The 23,065-nt window shown below is 36.3% G+C and overlaps 1 protein-coding gene across 3 annotated transcripts in view; it reads right to left on the bottom strand.

Moving 5' to 3' along the window:
- The window catches only part of LOC126371714 (cationic amino acid transporter 3), a 64,140-nt gene that overhangs the window by 22,235 nt on the left and 18,840 nt on the right, over positions 1-23,065 (bottom strand). Inside the window, exon 1 of one of the 3 annotated variants that reach the window (XM_050017043.1) lies at positions 21,897-21,916. The exons of 1 other annotated variant lie outside the window; for it this stretch is intronic. The gene's annotated coding sequence lies outside the window, so the exon portion shown is untranslated. Of the gene's footprint in view, positions 1-1,379; positions 1,485-21,896; positions 21,917-23,065 lie in introns of those variants that run through there. One more of the 3 variants, XM_050017042.1, reaches the window with a different exon arrangement.

Raw genomic sequence — 23,065 nt, 5'->3', positions numbered from 1 at the left:
ATGAGACGGTCGTTATGTAAACATTTGACGTTTGAAAGTGTAATTGTGTTATTGTGTTTGAGTTGAGTTTGATAGGTATCACTTATATTTATGTATAAAGATATTTTTGAATTTAAATTTCTTCAAGCTAAGGTTCTTTTAATGTGATAATTACCTATTTTCTCATTTTTAGGGTTTATAATTGTTCCAGAATACAATTTAAGCAGAGGCATATATGAAAATAATTGTTGCTTGATATTCAGATCAGATAAGGGGCAATGTATACGTTTTTACAATAAGATTCCCATTGACATTCAGAATTTGCCTTTCAACTGTTATAAGACGGTAGTTAAACAGAAACTTTACAAAAAAGGTTATTATAAAGTTAGTGATTATTTAGAAGATATGAATGCATGGGATTAACTGTCTGAGAACTGATATTAGGCAGCTAAATTACTCAATTGTATAAAAATATTTTATGTTTTTTAAAGATCGTCTAGGGCCCTATGCCGAGGTTTTTCTTGCAGCTTCTTTTCCCCGACTATACAGGTTGTGAGAAGCTGCGGTAGTTTTAGGCGGATGAGACGTTCGTTATGTAAAAATTGACGATTCAAAGTGTAACTATGTTACCTACTGAATAAAGATATTTTTGAATTTGAATTTGAATATGTATAGAATTATGTTGCTACCTATATTGCTTCTCTTTATTTCGATCAGAATAATAATGGGTGGATGATGTAATTGTGCTTTGGTGTAATAAAAAGGATCGTCATTTATACCCTAAAAAGATAAACGTTGCATTATGTGTGATATCCATGAAATTATAAGGTAAATCGAAGGAAAATGTGTACAGCGCCATCTATATTGCTTTTGAGGAATGTACCTGCAAAGTCCCTTAATGTTAGTCATTATGTTGTTATAAGATGATTGTTTGTGATTAAGATAATACGATGATAAAGCCATTGTCTAGGCAAATACTCGCGTGAAGTGCAGATCAACGACTTAGGTGCGTACCTTTATGACTGAGGGGTGGACACGATAATATACCGATCCGCATCCGGAGGTCCCGGGTTCAAATCCCGGTGGGGACATATCACAAAAATCATTTTGTGATCCCTAGTTTGGTTAGGACATTACAGGCTGATCACCAGATTGTCCGAAAGATGATCCGTGCTTTGGAAGACACGTTAAGTCGTTGGTCTTGGTTTCTACTTACTGATGTAAGTATGTAGTCGTTACATGCACCATGTCAGGGGCCTTTGGCGGCTCAATAGTAACCCTGATACCAGGGTTGATGGGGTTGGTAATCCACCTCACAGCTCACACGATAGAAAAAAGTCTTTGACTTTAACTTTCTCACCACACAAATGCACTTATAAATAAAAGAAAAGGAAACTTACACTTTTAAAAATATTTCAGCATACAACACAATCCAAAACTAGTTTCTATTTGTGAAAAAAATTCGCGAATTACGATGTAGAAATCACGTCGTGACTGATCACAAAACAGTGACAATGTGAAACGCAAAGTACACCGTCATATCACTGCTAAAGCCTTATATTACAGGCTCATTTCACCGCAAAGCAAAACCACACTTACGTGTAAATACTTAAGGTGTAACAACCAGACAATAAAATGAGTTAGGAGAAATATTATCTTTATTGCAGGACCGTGATGAGAAAAGTTACATCCTTGAGTAAACTTGGAGTAATACCCAATGATAAACATTTAACAGACATAACTTGTACGAGTCTCCTTGGAAGGTCAGGGGAAGGGAGAGAGTCGTAAATTCGTAATGTGTGTATATTTAAATGTTGTAAATGTATATGTGTGTCGTAGGTTTTAAAAAATAAAAAAAAAAAAATAAAAAAAATAAAAATAAAAATAAAAAAATATTTTATTCTAGATCCATTTGGTTAGTAACAAACTTAGGAACTATGTTAGTAAATTATCTTAAATATCGATAAGGTTCTATTAATCATGCAGCCGATCAGTGGACAATCCCCACTGTCGGCTACCGCCCTCAGGACGCTGTTGCTGCTGTCGCGCAGACTGCGCATCAATGATGCTGACTTTTTGCGTACAATAGCTTCAAAGCTGTCGATATCCGCTAGCGCAAACATTGCCGATGCACTGCAGAAACGCGGCAGCCGCAACAACCGCCTGAATGCGTTATTATATTGAATTGTTAGGGCACTGTAGGCCTTCTTGGTATAATTGGTCCATAGGGTGCTGGAATAAAAGGACGTACAGTAGGCTCTAAAAAGGGTTATTTTAACTGCATCCGAGCAGCGTCCAAACCTATGTACCAACATATTCGCCCTGACCGACAGCGCCCTACGCTCCCTCTCAATGTCATCATCGTCTCTAAGGCCGTCAGTAACGATGTGTCCGAGATATTTAAAAGAGTACACTCTGTCCAGAGGCTCATTATAGAGCCTTATGGGGGGCACAACTTCAGGACACTTACTGCCGGCCTTAAAGACCATGTACTCTGACTTTCTGGTATTGTACCGCAAACCATGCGAGACAGCGTACGATTCACACACACCGAGTAAAGCTCGCATCGCACTGACCGAGGGCGCCAGCAGCACCATGTCGTCCGCGTAGCTGATATTGTTGACGCACACGCCGCCGATGTGGCAGCCGACACGCATGCTGCTGAGCTCCCGGACCAACGCATCCACATACAGGTTGAAGAGCTTGGGAGAGGTTATATTAGAGGTTTTACTTAAATAAACTTTTTTATTATTTTTTTTCACAACAGGCGCAAACCACGCTTGTAATATGCTTCTTCTTTTCTCGTGTGGGTTGTGAGGTGAATTACCAACCTCATCAACCCTGGTGTCAGGGTTACTATTGAGCCGCCAAAGGCCCTTGTCATGACTCATGTAACGATTACTTACTTACATCAGTAACCGGGACCAACAGCTTAACGTGTCTTCCGAAGCACGGATCATCTTACTTTCGGACAATCAGGTGATCAGCCTGTAATGTCCTAACCAAACTAGGTATCACAAAGTAATTTTTGTGATATTTCCCCACCGGGATTCGAACCCGGGACCTCCGGATCGTGAGCCTAATGCTCAACCACTGGACCACGGAGGCCGTCAATAGGCTACTTGACTACCTAGTCAAATGAGACACTTTTTAAAAAAAAAACGTCAAAACAAAAGTTTTCTTCGGCGTTTGTATGGAAATACTGTCCTATGACGTCATCAATAATATCGGTCAAACGTCGTACTGATTGTAACTTAATTCATAAATAAAATTCGAAAATAAGTCGAAAAGTAATGATAATGATTTTTGATCATCTTAGACAAAAATCGGACTTAACGCTAAGATTGCGTTCCATTCAACAATAGGTATGTACAATCAAAGAACTAAAGTTCAGTCACGAATTATTTGTAAACAGTGGTGAAATTATGAACCATTAATTGTTCTAATTAGCGGCACTATATATTTTCACAAAAATCTATGAAAAATACAGTTTTTTTAATTCGAATACAACCGAAGATATTGACCCTACAGTTTTGGTGCCAAAGTAATAAATGCTCAGACGGATAAGATCTAACGGAATATAGCAAAATTATTTTTTGGCCAGCACTTTGACTTCTGGGCCGAAATCCGACGATCTCCTTTATGTTTTTGTAGGTGTTTTTGGTCTATTACAGAAACGACATGTAACCAGGAGGTCTTAAGTGCAACCAGTTAATTTATTACTTTGCAAGAAACTGATTGGACTTTTGCAGCTTATCGTATCTAATGTTATAATTCGCACAAAACTTAGCGTATTTAGGAACTCTAGATCAATGTATTATTATTAACATATTTTCCTATTACATTTTAAGTACAGAAATAAAGGCAAACACGATAAACTACTAAGCATGATAATACCTACGTCTGGATCCCCACATCATTGTTTGATAAGAGATTCCATTCTATCTCCTCCGATATCTCTCGCTGATAAGAGCATTGACCTGTCTCTATGTGTAATTATACTGTCTGCATCAGTGATGTGTGGTTCCCGGGAATGTTTCCACTTTTAGAATATTCCCGGTAGTAAAAAAACACACAACAACAACAGATTAAAGAAAAAATTAACGTCGTGTCTTATAGGGAAGTCAAGGAATTGGCCTTTGATAGACTGGAATGGAAAATACTACACCGACAAGAGCGTGGCTCTTGAATTGATGATGAGTAAAAAAACGCAAAAGTTATGTGAAAAGAGATTTATTACGTAGCCTATAGGCAGATAGGTTCGGAGTACAAGAATAAATCGAAAAAAAATCAGTCTGTCTAATTTTGTAACAAAGTTGACTTCTGATTATTTATGCGCTAAAATAAATATTTAGTTCTTTTACGTGAATTATTTTTTATTTAACTATCTGTAAGGGCCAAAGCTGGGTTCCGGCTTCAGCGCTCCATCTTCAGTTGTAGTTGTAGGAGTTGATCGTTAACTCAAAGATTCGTTAAGTAGGTTAAATTGTTTATTACGTGTTTATTAGCGCTCGTGGCTAGTACGTATCGTATACGTTGAGTGACCGTTTCACACTGACTCACTAATATAATCGACTGCGCATCGCTACCAAAAGCAGGGCGCAACGTTAGCAAATTATGTTCGGTTGAAGACCGTACACTATCTACTTGGCGGGACAAATGGGGAGCGCTGAGGGCTCTCAACCGATTCACAATACTTATAGGATGTCAGTGACATCGTAACGAATACTGAGGGGGATGATTCAGACCATGATCCTGAGTTGATATCAAATGGAATTTTCTGTGTTGTCAGCATTTTCCAATAGCTCGAGTACTTTTAAAAATATAATCTCGTAGCAGAGGCATATATAAAAATAATTGTTGCTTAATATTTGGATCAGATACGTTTATAAATATGTTGCTACCTATATTGCTTCTCTTTATTTTGATCAGAATAATAATTGGTGGAAGATGTGTTGTGCCTGAGTGTAATAATAATAATAAGGGTCATCATTTATACCCAAAAACAAAGATAATGCATGCATTATGATATTATCGAATAGCATTGCCTTATTTAGGTATAAGTTTCCGTGTTCGTTTTCCATATTTCTATATAGAAAATATTTCGTGTGTGCGTTGACTTTTGATGTGATATCATTATAATAATAATAATTATAATCTAGGTCTTCCTGCCAACACGTATGTCATCATGCAGAAAGCAGCCATCCTTAACACCTGTCGGATAGTACACAAATTCCTATCCTCCGATACTGACATCATGACTGAAGGCACAGATACTTAATTATTATACCCTCCTTCCAGTGGTACTTGGTCTGCGAACCGTGTCTCTGGCTAATACCCTCCGAAAGAGGAGATAAACTAAAGTTTAATTTATAATTTATTTATTAAAGACAACACAGATCCATTTATTTGTTAGTACAATTCACTTAACTTATGTTAGTACCTTATAACTAGAGGGGATTTGACACGCTTTATGAGGTCCAATATGAGAGGGCTGTCACACCTATTAGCGATTGCTACTGACCCGCATTCTGTTCAGCAGGGATGCGGTTTTTTGCGCCAGACAGCGTCAAAACCATCCACACCCGCCTCCGCGAACATAGCCGACGCGCTGCAGTAGCGAGGCAGCCGCAATAGAGCCCTGAATGTATATACATATATGTAATCCGTGTCTGTGGTGTCCTAAATAATAAATGTTTCTTTCCTTCTTTCTGTATTATATTATGCCTGTTATCCATGAAATTAGAAGGCTAAACAAAGGGAAACTGTACAGCGCCATCTATATTCTTATTGGGGAACGTCATTGAAGATCGTAACTCTGTTAAAATTGTGTTTTAAAAAGCACCGCTACAACCGTCTAATTAGCATTCAATCAAGCCTCGTGCCTACAGCGAAAGTATTATGTACTACGCATGACGAACGAGGCACAAAGCCTCGTTCACTGCATGCACAAGACGATGTTTCCGGTCAAGTAGTAAATTCTTTATGAATATTGAATATTGTTTTTACAGCACACCCATCATTGATAATAAATATACTTACTTAAGATAAGATAAGATAATTTTATTGTGTATAAATTTAGGTACAATATACTTGCAGTTACAGTAGCAATATCATAGTTTCACTAAATTCTACCTTTTCAGGCTTTTACACAAGATTAGAATGTTAGATAATATTATTATTATTATTGCAGTCAATCAAATAAAACTAAGGTTAGTTTCAAATAACTTGACTAAAAATAATTAATTACAAGACAATATCAAAACATTCATAGACTCAAAATATCAGCAGTAAAAACAAATTTAGTGTGTTTTAAGATTCATAAATTCCTTTACACTATAAAAACATTTATCGGCTAGCCACGTCATTAATGCGGTTCTAAACTTATAAAGAGTCAATATTTTAAATTCATCAGGTAATTTGTTATAAATTTTGATACACATGTGGAATGAGTTTTTTTCTACTAATTGTAGTCTGCTTGCACATTTAAAAAGTTTATGTTTGTACTGACTACGTAGATTTCTTGAGGTCATTTCAAAGTTTTTTTGAAATAAATATTGATTTTTATGGGCAAACAAACACGTTTCCAATATGTATAGGCAAGGCAACGTCAATAATTTATACTTTTTAAAGAAAGGTCGGCAAGAATCTGACTGACATAAACTAAAGATGGATCGAATGCATCGCTTTTGTATGATGAATGTTCGCGTAGAGTCCTTAGCATTACCCCATATTATGATACCATAACGTAGCGCAGATGCTATATAGCCATTATATGCGGTGATTGCAGCTTGCTTTGAAACTGTTTGGCTGATTTTCCTGAGCGGATAAGTGAACTTGTTTAGTTTTGAGCAAAGATCATTGATGTGATCGTTCCAATCAAAGGTACTGTCGATAGTCATACCTAAAAACTTAATTTTATCGACTTGTTCTACTTTACGCCCTTCATAGCTGACATTCAACCTGGATTGGCTACCTTGTTTTGTGTGGAAAGACACACATTTCGTTTTATTTATATTCACTTTGAGATTATTCCTAGATAACCATTCAATTACTTTTTTAAGAGCCTCATTAACATTTGATTGCAATTTTGCTGGTTTCGAAACATCTCCCTTGACAATTACTGTAGTATCATCAGCAAATAATATACATTCATGTTCAAGTATATCTGGCAGCTCATTAATATATAAGAGAAAGAGGAGGGGGCCTAAGACACTGCCCTGAGGCACTCCTAGCTCGTTTTTCGTAGTAGAAGATCGGTATTTTTCTACAGTTTTATTCAAAACACAATATTTTTGTACTTCTACGCATTGCGTTCGATTTCTCAAATAACTTTTTAAGAACTCATAAGCTGGCCCTCTAACACCATACCTGTAAAGTTTTGAGCAAAGTCTGTCATGGTGGACAAATTCAAAGGCTTTGCTCATGTCCAGGAATAATGCGGCAACGGGTATATGACTGTTCAAGCACTCACCTATAGTTTTTAGTAATTTAAATGTAGCCAATGAAGTACTTCTACCTTTTCGAAAACCATTTTGTTCTTCCGCGATTATCCCCTTTTTATCAAGAAAATTAGTCATCCGATTGTACATTACCTTTTCGAATACTTTAGAAAAGACTGGGACTTAATAATAAATGACACCTGTAACACACCCCCCTTCCTTAGAACTATCCTACTCACGGCACCAAATGTAACGCCCCCCCTTCGCAACTCGTTTAAACACCTGCCTAAATCTATATATCCCTACAATCATCTACTTTGACCTATAAGTACGTATAAAAATATACCTGTAAGGAAAATTCACACAGCACAGAAAACATATAACAGACATATTCAAACGTCTTTGATAAAGCATAATATAATCCATCTGAAATAAAGGTACACAGACACGAGCAGATAAAAATATATCAAATCAAGAAATCCTTAAAATATAACATGCAGCTGTAAAACGAATTCGTAAAATAATGAAAGTAGATTTTAATTAGCCAATTAATAATAATGTGATCGTCTAGTATATTATGGTTAGGACTCTACGTTGTGTTTTGTAATAACTCAGATTCTTTGAATGAAGGTATGTTGAGATCAGGATGAACGTACGAAAGGAGACGTTAAGAATGCCATACATATTATACTATACATGTCATAAATAAATAGAATACAATATAAAACAATATACAGTAAATGAAATACAGTTGAATAAATACTTATAAAATATTATATGTAAAATATTTTAATAAATACTTACTATAGATTTATTACAAATCAATAAAGAGACTAAATTAAATTAGATTAATATGAGAATTTAGAGGAGTACTAGAATGGTATTTATATTTGGTACAATGAGAGACATAAGTAATAAACTTGAATACGATATAGATTGAAATATTGAAGTATTGTCAATTGAGATTAAATTGAGAGTGCTATAATAGTATCTAATATAAAAATAAATAATTATAAATATAGGTAGGTTAAGTTAAATAAGGATTTATTTGTTTAGGAATTAGGGTTTTATTATTGTGAAAGATCTAGGAACACAGGAAAAGGATTAGAATCCCATACCAACAATGTAATGGTATAGGGTGCCTTTTCGAGCCCCGACCACGCTCTTCGGCGAATGAGGCCCTACCCTGATTTAGGCCCCTCTCCGAAAGGGATATATTTTGTAATGGTGAGCCATTCGGCCTTGTTGTAGAGATGAACTATCTCTGAAGTATAAAATAAAGTGTAAGGATTTGGGATGAGCAGCACTCAGCACCAATCAGCTTCATAGCTTACTTTATTCAATTAGTATCATCAAATTTGATGAATGGTCAATCTCATATGCAAAACATGCAATATAATATTCTTAGCTTTGGTAAACAATATCAGCATTTCATCAAATGTCGGTCTACACCCAAGGACACGTTAACTTGTGGTGCGATAAATGTCGTGACTATGTCCAGTATTGATATTATTATAAATGAGTAAGAGCATTAAAACAAGTAATATAACAGATAATATTCGATGATAGTAACATAGACAGGCTTTCGTTAGTCCGTCACAAAGGACTGCAACTCGTGGATAATTTATTTATATAAATAGTAGTATGATGAAGTACGATCGAGCGTTAGGATAACGGCCTGGATATTATCGAGAATATTAATAAATAACGCAGGTATGACCGTATGACAGAGTATTCAAATGATTAAATGTATATAGAATAACATATTCTATTAATAATGTACACAAAAATATTCACTTGTCATTATGCAGAGTGCTCCCGTTCAGGATATTTCAACAAGATAGGTTTGTCAAGTTAAGGAACTTTCAATAGAAGGTTGAGAAGGAAATCATATAATTATTATCTTCAACATAGTCATAATATAAAACATAATTTATATACTTAATAAAATAATAATCATAAATATTATAAAATTCATCTAGTAATATCCAGATTCATTTGTACCTACGTATATGTCAATTTGGAACGGTTGTTGAAGAGAAATTTAGTGGGTAAATAATATAAGTAGATATTAATTAAGTACTTAGACGTTCAACCTTGCAGTGGTATCAAAATTATAATTCAAACACAATAGAAACAATATAATTTTTAGAGTTGATCTACTGACTTATCCAACCTATACTTGTCACATTCCCAATGATCCTAACCAATCCTAATCTTACACCTATTCTTACTTGAGACCTGAAACCGATGTTTCAGATCGCTTTGTTCCTCTCAGCAACTCCGTACGACTCCACCCTCTAGCTACCCGGCTCGTCTTTCTCAACTCCAGCGTCAACCCCTACAGTCTTTTCAACCCCTACAGTCTTTCCACTCACTACACTCACAACACTCCCGACGGTCACGACCTGCTCCCGCGACGTACGATGGGCAAGTCCACGTCAACCCTCACAACGACCACGACCTGCTCCCGCGACGTACGATGGGCAAGTCCTCGTCAACCCTCACAACGACCACGACCTGCTCCCGCGACGTCCGAATTGCAAGTCCACTCACAACCCTTACTTCGACCACGACCTGCTTCCGCGACGTCCGAATGGCAACTCCTCTCACAATCCTCACATCGACCACGACCTGCTCCCGCGACGTCCGAATGGCAAGTCCTCGTCAACCCTCACATCGACCACGACCTGCCCCCGCGACGTCCGATGGGCAACTCCTCTCAACCCTCACAACGACTATGACCTCCTCCCGCGACGTCCGAATCGCAAGTCCACTCACAACCCTCACATCGACCACGACCTGCCCCCGCGACGGCCGATGGGCAACTCCTCCATCCTTGTGTTCTCTCTAACATTCTTCCCACACGTTCTCAAGTTGTTTTTTCCCAAAAACCATTAACCTTTCTACATCTGCATTGCATATGTTAAGTGCAATCATTCCTATACTTTATTGCCAACAATCGAGTCCTTTGTATTTGGTTGGAATGCCCATTGTGCTAGCCACTTAGACAAAAGTTACTTCTCTGTTCTCATATCATATATCACAAACTTTATGGCAAACATTTGTATATGTTATCGTCTAATATTTAAATTTATTGGACGTTTTGTTTTTGGCTTAGTATTTCTTATGAAATGTTTATAAAAACCTTTTCAAGTACCTACCCTACAGTATGGGATTCCCATGGTGTAAAGTTCTTCGGAATGCGTATAAAAAAGTAACACACTTAATAAAACAAACATAATATGCTCACACCCTCTTTCCCTATCAGGGTAGCCAGAAGCACTACCTTCACACATCGTACCAGCCACCCTTAGCTTCTCCGATCCTTACTCCGAATATTATGTTGGTTATTGGGGTTGGTTCCGTCACAATCGCCCCCTAAATTATTACGAAGTTTACCAGAGTGATAATTTATAAGAATAAAGGAACACCACAATAACCATTCCACAAATCCTTAATATCATGACGCGTCCTAGCTAAGTCAACTATAACTATCCTTCATGTACATCCACACATACATTATCTACATGTATTGTATTACGCCCCCAAGTTCTATCAAACTGAGTGAAACTCCAAATGCTCTCAATGTTCTAAGGATACAGCATGTCCTAATAAGAACAAATTCAACTAATGCATGTTATTAAGGGCATGTAAATAAAGAATAATATACTACATATATACTTAATAACAATACAAATAGGTTATAATTATGTCACTATAATAATGAAAAAGACAAGTAGGTACCTAAGCAATGGAATGTAAGTTAGGTTATAAATATTTATATAGTTTAAAAGTAGTCAAGTCAACGCCAAGCAAACCCAAACTTAATGACACTGATTACAGCTTATAATTAAACAAGTCAAGTCTTATAAGAAAGTAAGAAATAAATTAGAAACTTAATGTATGATATAATTAACTGAATTATGATGGTTTAGTCTCTCAGACTAATTAAAACAGCAACTTAAAGCTTAAGAATAACATAGGTAATTGTAATTAAAAATTTAAAGGTGATAATAAATCCCGTCTATCGCCCAAAACCAATGAGATCCCATCTCTCATTCAGCCTCCCTCATCAACAACAAATGGGTATATGGAATGATAAGCACATAAATGTGGCATATCAGAAGTGTTAGGTCAAATAAATTGGTAGGTGAAGGTAAGAGCTTCCCAACACCAACTTCACATATGTAATAAAATTATTTAAGTTAAACAGATTTACATCCAATCTAACAACACAACTCATTGTGATGCATAGCTGACACCATAGCCATGGCGCTAAAAGGTAAGAAGGTAAGTAAGTGAGCGACTTAGCAACCGGAAGCCAATACGCAGCTACTCATCACTGTCCTCCCCTCAATACACCACAGTGCAAGAGGATCAACAGAAGCAGAGACTACCGAACTGGACTGACCCCGAGTATACTAAGCAAAAATGTCCCTAACGTCCCTACTATGGCTTCAGCGGCATTGCAATAACACCAGCCATAAGAATAAGTATGAGTGTGAGTGTGAGATGGATGGTCATGAATATGATACCAACCATGAATCACAAGAATATATGCGGTCAAACTGGATGTAATTGTTATGCATAAATGCATTATAAGTAGCAATAATATTGTATGTCAGTAAGCACACTAGTTGCATAGTGAAATCAGGCCAGGTAAACCCCCAGACAAGGTATAGTTTATAAGTTAGGTATGTCACTATCTGGCAGCAGTGACATTAAGGTATAATCAGGTAGATGATAATAAAATAACACAAATAAATTGTGTGGATTTGGTTTATGTATATCAGTGTAATCAAGCCAGGCAAGCCCGGACTATACAGGTAAGTATATAAAAAGTCATGTTAAGTCACATAGGTGAAATAACAACACAGATTCAAAGTATATAAGTTTATTCAAAAGCCATTACCAATAATACCATTACCTTCATCTCATGGTATCCAGACTTTTATAATTCAATTCAAATTAGTAATTTAGTGTATTATTTACATGGCTTAATAAGCCACAATAAGCTGATAGGTCCAGAGAGGGTCATAATAAAATTACATCATGACACAAGAGGACAAAGTTGACCCATACCATACAATACTGATTATAAGGCATCGGCTAGAGTCTTCATACTCGAAAGCATCGCCACGCACAACCGCTCATCAGGAGGAGGCAATCCAACCTGACTATCCAAGTCGCAACGCTGGCTCGATACTGATTATCTAGCTTCATCTCATATTGGCGGATGGTCCTCCTGTCCCAATATCAGAAAGAAGGTCATGGATAATAATATCTCACCGCACCACTCCTGTAGATAGCTGTATCTCCCAAAGCACCACTATAGAACAATTCAGAACCATGTTACAGTGGTAACAACAACTGTTCCAACAATTATTCTACATTGACACAGTGAGGTAGCAGGCCGTAAACCATAAAGATTCACCCTGTGTAACGTCAGATTGGTTTTCGAGTAGAATCCTCGGGGAATTCTAACTACAATAAAACACAGCAAGATTACAATCCAATCTGGACCATCAGTCTAGATTGACAAAATATAAAGTAAAAATCTAAATCCATGAGGTTACCTCTAAAACCAGGATACCTCATTCTGCATACTGATCTCCCATCTCCAGGCAATAATTATATTACCTCGAAATGTAGATTTCAACACACAGAACTACACGAAGAACATTTTTTTTTTAGTCTATGCGGCAATATGTACAATTTTCATTGTAAACATTGACACACAGCCCAAACATACAACAAATTAGATAATAAAGTCCAGCCAGAATATGTCGCAAGCAGTCATTCCCTACGCGTCAGTAAAGTGTCAGTCAAAGTTGAATAGATAAACATACATAAACTACATAATATAATAACATAAATAGTAACAAAACACAAACAAAGGTAAACAATCACAAGCTGCACATGGTCCTTTACGTTCGCAAGTTTTCCTATGCACTTTTGGCACTCCTATCGGGCCCTACCAACTTACAGAATCTCTCTTCTGACTTGAAATTCCTAAATAGGAAAACACTAGATTCAAATCAAGAAATAAGCAGCTTCACAATGATATAAACACTAGAAAATCATCATCACCTCCATATAGGTTTGTAGGTCTATGAAATTATGAAACCTAAGGTGAAACAAAATCTACATGTTTCCCTGGTTTTTTTTTTTTTTAAATCCTACTATTCCCGCTATTAGCATCTATGCCTAATAAGAATGTGTCCCAATAAGACCGTGATCAACACTCTCCGTTTCCTTTGCGTTGAACTTCTCACTAACATTCGACTCAATTATATTTTAAAGAGAACATGATTAAATAGAATCACGTTTAATCATTCCTTTCATTAACTTCAAGTATTTCCACTATCACAAGACCCTATAAAAATTATGTCCTAGTAAGAACATGTCCAAATATAAACATTTTGCCATTTCTGTTTCATTGTACCTAATGTTAGATAGAAAACAAATGTTCGCCCACCTCATTTGATACATCACTATCATTCCACAGCAACATATACACACACATACACGCCCCCAAGTTCTAACAAGACGGTTTAAACTTCAAGCACTTCCAATAAGTATTATGTCCTAAAAGAATGAATCGTCCTCGTTTTCCTTTTCATGTCCTGTTCATGCTATGCAAAAACTGAAAGCAAATTCCAATATCCTACTGTTGGCAAGTCACAAACACTTAAGTATACACAAGTTACGCTCTGAAAACTAGCTATTTATTTACCCCTGTTAATAATATCCATCATCCACTGCAAAACATAATTATAATACAACACTATACTGTACTCTATGAAATAAAATCATTAAATGAAAAACTCATCAAGGCTAGTTATCCGATACTTATATGGCAAACACACTTTTCAAAATTAATGTAGCTCAAATAAATATAACAAATAAACAGAAAACACAGATTTATAATAACATTAATACATGCTTTCTATAAGTTCATGACTTCATAGCTCCAGGATATTAACCATTATATAAATAATATTAATAATCCTCCATGCGATGTTCAGTCACCATGTCTACTACTACATTGATTGCCCTAACACTACGTAATATCGATCTGAAAGAAATCAATTAAACCTGATACTACTGGGACTACTTCTAGCTGCGAGCTCTCACCTTTAATATTGCAACCCCTAAAGTAATAAACCGAATTTCTGTTCTTCTAATCCTAACTTCATAACATACATACATATCTGGTTTGCAATCCACTAAGATGACCAGAGTTACCTTACCAGACAACTTTGCACTTTCGTTGCTATCCTTATCCTATTCCGATTAACTAAATAATCATTGTGTTCACTGCTGGGCATATAACAAAATTATTAATAACTACAAGTGTAATAATCATACAAGATCACTACTCTCCATTGAATAAACCAATTTGTTTGACTGCTGGGCATCACGCTTCATTGTTGGGTAACATACACACACGAGAGACATACACACATAACTCACACCCATGTTCCCAACTGGACTAATCAGAAGTACAATCTCTACCAGGAAGTATTAAAGTCACCGAAGGATATTTTACAGTTATAAGACTGAATGTCCCTTTAGAGCCCAAACCCTATTGTCTAACAATTGCGTTTAGAAATTTCGTTCTCAAGAAATTAATTAAAATACCCATCATACACATCATTTACTCATACATGAACTGTGCCGTAGTTAGAATTATTTTCAACATAACATACAAACAACAACATAACAACATACATACAAACACACAATCCTCTTCTTCTTCTATTGTTTTTATCCCCTGTTGGGTTGTAGGGCAGACACAACCAATATTTGTTCCACTGCTCAACTTATAATATATATATATATACTCAACAGTTTCATTAATAATTACTGCATCACATAATCTGTACATATTTCATCGTACTCTAACATTAGTGTGGGTAAAGGATAAACTGCTGGTGATGAACCATTACATGATTTATACTAAGGTCAACATAGTATACAACCATACTTAATCAACTAGTATAATGTCTCACTGCTGGGTTTATATTTTAATGTTTATGACAATAAAATAACTAATGAGCATTATATTACGTCTGTCCACTGCTAGACTACATACTTTTTATTATAATTCTATATAATTGTTAAAATTAATCCTTATATTCTAAATGCTTGTTAAATTCTCAATTAAATCAAAATTTAATATGTTACTAAATAAATCTGAATAATTACGAACTGAATAAGTCCTGACAATGTAGCCAGTTACCTATCCGTATTGCTACCAAAGAGTATTTCATACTTTGCTAGGTGTTAGCAATAAAGATCAATACTACCATGTACCTAATATTTAACTAGAAAAAGCGTACGAAAGGAGAATTCACACATGTAACCACCCCTTTTGGAACAAAAGTAATTTTTAATGTCAAATGAATATCAATTGTATGCACATATCTGTGTTAACTACTGCTATATTAATTATTTCAATGTAAATATTCCTAAAATAAAATTTACATTATTCTACCAAGTTCATAACTAACCAATATCTAAGATAAGAAATTACCCCAAAAGCGTTGGAAGCTACTAATTATTTGCAATATATTCAAAATACCCATACTATAATACTAAAATAGAATCTAACCACACCTTTAATCTTTTTCAAAAAGTAATAAAATAATAATAGTTAAGAATTTAATGTTGTGTTTTTTATGACGTTTAAATTATTTTCGTAAATATTTTGATAAATAATTAATAATAAAATAATAATAATACAGTAATAATAATAGAGTAATATATTAATAAAATTATTGATAAATTAATTTTATTGGATTTTTTTTTTAAATATTCTGATATTTTGTTTTTTTATAAGACCTAAATAAAATGTAAGGATAATGAACATATAAATCTATAAAGAAAACATACATACATAATAACATTTATAATAAAATTGATAATACTATAACTCCACGCCCCCAAGACATTCAACCATCACTCAACATTTGAGACCTCATATCCTGGTCACGGCACCAAATGTAACACACCCCCCTTCCTTAGAACTATCCTACTCACGGCACCAAATGTAACGCCCCCCCTTCGCAACTCGTTTAAACACCTGCCTAAATCTATATATCCCTACAATCATCTACTTTGACCTATAAGTACGTATAAAAATATACCTGTAAGGAAAATTCACACAGCACAGAAAACATATAACAGACATATTCAAACGTCTTTGATAAAGCATAATATAATCCATCTGAAATAAAGGTACACAGACACGAGCAGATAAAAATATATCAAATCAAGAAATCCTTAAAATATAACATGCAGCTGTAAAACGAATTCGTAAAATAATGAAAGTAGATTTTAATTAGCCAATTAATAATAATGTGATCGTCTAGTATATTATGGTTAGGACTCTACGTTGTGTTTTGTAATAACTCAGATTCTTTGAATGAAGGTATGTTGAGATCAGGATGAACGTACGAAAGGAGACGTTAAGAATGCCATACATATTATACTATACATGTCATAAATAAATAGAATACAATATAAAACAATATACAGTAAATGAAATACAGTTGAATAAATACTTATAAAATATTATATGTAAAATATTTTAATAAATACTTACTATAGATTTATTACAAATCAATAAAGAGACTAAATTAAATTAGATTAATATGAGAATTTAGAGGAGTACTAGAATGGTATTTATATTTGGTACAATGAGAGACATAAGTAATAAACTTGAATACGATATAGATTGAAATATTGAAGTATTGTCAATTGAGATTAAATTGAGAGTGCTATAATAGTATCTAATATAAAAATAAATAATTATAAATATAGGTAGGTTAAGTTAAATAAGGATTTATTTGTTTAGGAATTAGGGTTTTATTATTGTGAAAGATCTAGGAACACAGGAAAAGGATTAGAATCCCATACCAACAATGTAATGGTATAGGGTGCCTTTTCGAGCCCCGACCACGCTCTTCGGCGAATGAGGCCCTACCCTGATTTAGGCCCCTCTCCGAAAGGGATATATTTTGTAATGGTGAGCCATTCGGCCTTGTTGTAGAGATGAACTATCTCTGAAGTATAAAATAAAGTGTAAGGATTTGGGATGAGCAGCACTCAGCACCAATCAGCTTCATAGCTTACTTTATTCAATTAGTATCATCAAATTTGATGAATGGTCAATCTCATATGCAAAACATGCAATATAATATTCTTAGCTTTGGTAAACAATATCAGCATTTCATCAAATGTCGGTCTACACCCAAGGACACGTTAACTTGTGGTGCGATAAATGTCGTGACTATGTCCAGTATTGATATTATTATAAATGAGTAAGAGCATTAAAACAAGTAATATAACAGATAATATTCGATGATAGTAACATAGACAGGCTTTCGTTAGTCCGTCACAAAGGACTGCAACTCGTGGATAATTTATTTATATAAATAGTAGTATGATGAAGTACGATCGAGCGTTAGGATAACGGCCTGGATATTATCGAGAATATTAATAAATAACGCAGGTATGACCGTATGACAGAGTATTCAAATGATTAAATGTATATAGAATAACATATTCTATTAATAATGTACACAAAAATATTCACTTGTCATTATGCAGAGTGCTCCCGTTCAGGATATTTCAACAAGATAGGTTTGTCAAGTTAAGGAACTTTCAATAGAAGGTTGAGAAGGAAATCATATAATTATTATCTTCAACATAGTCATAATATAAAACATAATTTATATACTTAATAAAATAATAATCATAAATATTATAAAATTCATCTAGTAATATCCAGATTCATTTGTACCTACGTATATGTCAATTTGGAACGGTTGTTGAAGAGAAATTTAGTGGGTAAATAATATAAGTAGATATTAATTAAGTACTTAGACGTTCAACCTTGCAGTGGTATCAAAATTATAATTCAAACACAATAGAAACAATATAATTTTTAGAGTTGATCTACTGACTTATCCAACCTATACTTGTCACATTCCCAATGATCCTAACCAATCCTAATCTTACACCTATTCTTACTTGAGACCTGAAACCGATGTTTCAGATCGCTTTGTTCCTCTCAGCAACTCCGTACGACTCCACCCTCTAGCTACCCGGCTCGTCTTTCTCAACTCCAGCGTCAACCCCTACAGTCTTTTCAACCCCTACAGTCTTTCCACTCACTACACTCACAACACTCCCGACGGTCACGACCTGCTCCCGCGACGTACGATGGGCAAGTCCACGTCAACCCTCACAACGACCACGACCTGCTCCCGCGACGTACGATGGGCAAGTCCTCGTCAACCCTCACAACGACCACGACCTGCTCCCGCGACGTCCGAATCGCAAGTCCACTCACAACCCTTACTTCGACCACGACCTGCTTCCGCGACGTCCGAATGGCAACTCCTCTCACAATCCTCACATCGACCACGACCTGCTCCCGCGACGTCCGAATGGCAAGTCCTCGTCAACCCTCACATCGACCACGACCTGCCCCCGCGACGTCCGATGGGCAACTCCTCTCAACCCTCACAACGACTATGACCTCCTCCCGCGACGTCCGAATCGCAAGTCCACTCACAACCCTCACATCGACCACGACCTGCCCCCGCGACGGCCGATGGGCAACTCCTCCATCCTTGTGTTCTCTCTAACATTCTTCCCACACGTTCTCAAGTTGTTTTTTCCCAAAAACCATTAACCTTTCTACATCTGCATTGCATATGTTAAGTGCAATCATTCCTATACTTTATTGCCAACAATCGAGTCCTTTGTATTTGGTTGGAATGCCCATTGTGCTAGCCACTTAGACAAAAGTTACTTCTCTGTTCTCATATCATATATCACAAACTTTATGGCAAACATTTGTATATGTTATCGTCTAATATTTAAATTTATTGGACGTTTTGTTTTTGGCTTAGTATTTCTTATGAAATGTTTATAAAAACCTTTTCAAGTACCTACCCTACAGTATGGGATTCCCATGGTGTAAAGTTCTTCGGAATGCGTATAAAAAAGTAACACACTTAATAAAACAAACATAATATGCTCACACCCTCTTTCCCTATCAGGGTAGCCAGAAGCACTACCTTCACACATCGTACCAGCCACCCTTAGCTTCTCCGATCCTTACTCCGAATATTATGTTGGTTATTGGGGTTGGTTCCGTCACACACCCATGCTTAGGGAAATAGGTACGCAAAGAGAAGATCAAAAATTTTGGACTCAGATTATGTTTGCACTTCAGCGTAGGCTTTCTTACGTTTATAATATATACATATTATGACATATTATAACGTATTATAACATATTATGTGATTTTCAACAAAAAAAATCGACATTCAATACATACCTAAGGGCTCTATATAGGTAATCAGTTGTATTAAACGCTACCTCACTAGCCCCCGCGGCACAGAAAGCAAATCGCTCGCGAATTGTATAGCCGTACGACATTTTAGGCAGGTCTTTGTTGGTAGCGCAACCAACGAGGCACCAGGGTTTTAAGTGGCGCCAACATGGCGTCTTTGTCAGATATGGCTCTAAAGATTAGTTTCCCAAGTTATAATAGAATAGTGTAAAATTATTAGAGATACAGTATCCAATGTGTACAGGCCTTTACATCCTCGTGTGGAGAACAGTTACGCAACGATTATTTTAAAAGTGCGCGGTTCCTGTATGTACTTTCCTATAGACTGTGCTATGGCTACGGTATTTTAAACACGTTTGATATTAATAAAACATAGATTATCTGAATGAATACTCAATCCGCTGCCCTGGGAAGATTTTTTACGTGACTTATTTTTTATTTTAGATTTCTTATTTGGCAAGTCACAGGGACTGTAACCTGGAACCTGACAGAGGGCAGCAGTAACTGTCAGTATTATTCAGAGGCGGAGGTCAGGAGTCCTAGTACGGCTTTGCAAGACTACTCTGGGCGCCATCCCACTAGCGTCAGACAGAGTACTGCGGGGCGGAAGGCAAGAGGGAAACCACAGCCCTATTTTTCCCTAAAAAAGTAGCATGGAGAGTTAGGAGAATGCTACGCCGACAAGAGCGTGGCTCTTAAATTAGTGATGAAAATGTATAAGGTCGAGGATGATATTTGTAAGAATTAATCGACTGTAGTAGGCCTATAGCGATAAGCGAAATAGTCGACCACACCGGCGGGTTCGGTATTGAGTTCTTAGAGTAATCGGGTCGTCAGGATTGTCTATTACATTTTTTTTATCTCTCAGTACCATCCCTAAGCGGAATGTATTCGGAAGCTGCAACTAACAGGGAGTTTGGATACTGCGGAGCAGAATTGAAAAAACGGTTTAAAAGATAATTTGAGCCTGGTATAATGGTTGAGAGAGTAGAATGGTTATTCCATAGCATGACCCTTTGCTTATTAAGTGAACTGGGGGTGAAAAAGACCACATCAAAGCAATTCACATAAGAAAGTAATATTGCAATTTAACATTTGCGCATATAAAGTAAGTGCGCAATGCAAACAAATGTCAAATAGCAACATTGCTTTTTTAGAAGAATTGCTTTGATGTGGCCTCCTGTACCGAAGTGATTAAGACATAAAATGTTGCACAGCTATTAAGTAACTTCCAACTGCTATCTATAAATAGAAACTTGATCAAGATTAGAGAGGTTTGCGCAGTGAACTCGAATAAATACACAACTTCATCTAAACATGTTTAGAATAAAAAAAATCTAAAGTAAAAACGTTATTAACTTATCTTAATTGGACACACGTCTGTTTATTTACAAAATGTGCTTCAATGAGGGACTTTCCACAGCCTCCGTGACAACCTCTGTGGTCTAGTGGTTAGAGCGTTAGGCTCACGATCTGGAGGTCCGGGTTCGATTCCCGATGGGGACATTGTCGAAATCACTTTGTGAGACTGTCCTTTGTCTGGTAAGGACTTTTCAGGCTTGAATCACCAGATTGTCTGAAAAAGTAATGTGATTCCGTGCTTCGGAGGGCACGTTAAGCCGTTGGTCCCGGCTATTAGACGTAAAAAAACACCTCCACCAACCCGCATTGGAGGAGCGTGGTGGAGTATGCTCCCTCTCCAGTTGATTGAGGGGAGGCCTGTGCCCAGCAGTGGGACGTATATAGGCTGGTTATGTGAGGGACGGTGAAGGAAAACATCGTGAGGAAACCCACATTCCCGAGAAATGCTTAAGTATTTTATTTACTGAGAGAGAGAAGTTTTTGTAAGTAGGTCCTACAAGGTGTGTTAGTCATGATGTTGTGTGTTATGTTACTATAGTTGGTGTAGTCAGTCAGTAGCCGTGGTAGTTCAGTTCGTAGAACGCTTGACTCTCAATTTGAGGTCGCAGGTTCGAATCTGGCACAAGCCTAAACCAATGATTATCGAATTTATTTCGAATTCATGTTTGCATCATAAATGATTATCACGTGCTCAGTGGTGAAGGAAAACATGCATTTTCGGAGGTATGTGACCTAACCTGTATTAGGCTGGTTTTCCATTCGCGGGTTGGAAGGTCAGACACACAGTCGCTTCTGTAAAAAAACGGACCTGTCAAATCTTCAGGTTAGGTAAACGGACCCTAACGGGATTATGCTAGGGGTTGATGAGTCCATATTTGCAACATTGCAACGTGTAATATGTTCGCAGAACTGTGTCGCGTGACAATTGTTTCGTTTTGACAACATTTCTATCGTGTTTTACATTGTTTAATTGTTATGAACCGGAGTGTGGAGTTTTCACAATATTATCAAACTTTACCGGAAACGACGCTTCATTAGTACACTTCCATTGAGGAAAATCTAATTCCGAATAACGGCAATCATGATAATCACCTTATAATTAATAGTATGGTCACGAACTAATATGTATACACTTTGAAACCATGTCACATTGACTTTTTTGACAAATTAAACCGTTAGTCTCATTAAATGTCAAATATGATAGTGCGAAAGGGTTCTAAAGTGGGTACATGATATTGCTCATGACTGTACATATTAATGATAAAAATAATTCATTAGCTAAACTATGTTTATTTTCTGTTTTGTTAATACATACAAATAAACTCACGCCTATTTCCCACCGGGGTAAACAGAGACTATAGAATTCTATAGAATTCGATCCTGACACACTTTTCTTGCTTCCTCCACATTCATCAATCGCTTCAGAATCGGTGAATCGGTTCAGAGTAGATCGTATTAAACCTTTTCTAAGGACATCTGAAACATCAACATCATTAGCTAAACTATGTTTATTTTCTGTTTTGTTAATGTAAGTTAGTGTTCCACATAAGGAAGAATAGTATGGTTGCCTGGAAGGTATTGCTGCATGAGAAATAAGGAAACCTGTTGTGGGTTTCTGTATGTGTTGTATTTTTTTTATTACTTCTGATATATACACACATACACACACTTACCCCCCCCCCCCCCCCCCTCTCACCTTCATACACACAACTTGTGCAAAACAAAAATATGATGTAAATAATAATTGTACGATTCCGTGTCTTGCCATGAGTACCCGACTTAAGAAATTAAAAAAAAGTAAGATCTTATTCCGTCGGTGAACTTTTTCAACCAGGGATGAACGTGGGCTTAAAGTACTTGACAGCCAAACAAAATTGAATCCAATTATCATACAATTCAACTGAAC

The sequence above is a fragment of the Pectinophora gossypiella genome, chromosome 13 (genome assembly GCF_024362695.1).
Source record: "Pectinophora gossypiella chromosome 13, ilPecGoss1.1, whole genome shotgun sequence".
Classification (NCBI taxonomy): domain Eukaryota; kingdom Metazoa; phylum Arthropoda; class Insecta; order Lepidoptera; family Gelechiidae; genus Pectinophora; species Pectinophora gossypiella.
The sequence above is the reverse complement of the archived record's forward strand: the minus strand, read 5'-3'. Positions and strand labels throughout refer to the sequence as shown.